The sequence below is a fragment of the Epinephelus moara genome, chromosome 11, assembly GCF_006386435.1.
Source record: "Epinephelus moara isolate mb chromosome 11, YSFRI_EMoa_1.0, whole genome shotgun sequence".
NCBI classification, from domain to species: domain Eukaryota; kingdom Metazoa; phylum Chordata; class Actinopteri; order Perciformes; family Serranidae; genus Epinephelus; species Epinephelus moara.
In genome coordinates, this window is record NC_065516.1 from 19068443 (window position 1) to 19069188 (window position 746).

The window sequence follows — 746 nt, forward strand, 5'->3', positions numbered from 1 at the left end:
CCCCAACTCTGACCACTTTTAAGTCAAAGCTAAAAACATTCCTTTATTACACTGCCTACTCCACCCTGTAATGGACAGTGTCCCAGTGGACTTCCAGCCCCTTCATCAAAGTCTTTTAACAGGCAGGCTGCCCGTTCCATGTTTAGTAAGTCCAGATATTCCTTCAGCCAAGAGTCCCTTGTGAGGCAGGATGCTTTACGCTCCTTCCAGTTTAGAAGAATTACTCTCTGCCCGTAGGCGCTCAACAGATACTCAAACATTACTGTCCAATTTCAGGCCCAGCGAGCATACTTTGGGGCACACTGGGAAACTGACATTGAAAAACTCTGACATGAGAGATATCACTTCTAACCAGAGTGTTTTAACAGCTGGGCAGCCACAATTATGCCAGCATAAATCTTGATGTTTGTCAGGAGTGTGAAATCCAGCACAAGACTGGCCAACAGCTTCTACCCACAGGCCATCAGACATGCATGAAACACAGCCCCCTCCCCATCACATCATACTCACTGACTGCTTGAACTTGAACTAACTTGTTGCAACATTTGCATGAGGCATGGTGCACTTTACATTTGAACTTTTTTTTTACATTTTTACATTTTTTTCTGCTATTTTTTATTTATTTGTTCTTAAATCTAACTTTAATTTTTTTTTTTTATCGTCTTGTGACTGGCACTTAAGAATTTCACCGTACTGTGCAAACTGCTGAGTTTTCTACTGTGAAAATGACAGTAAACTTCTTGAAT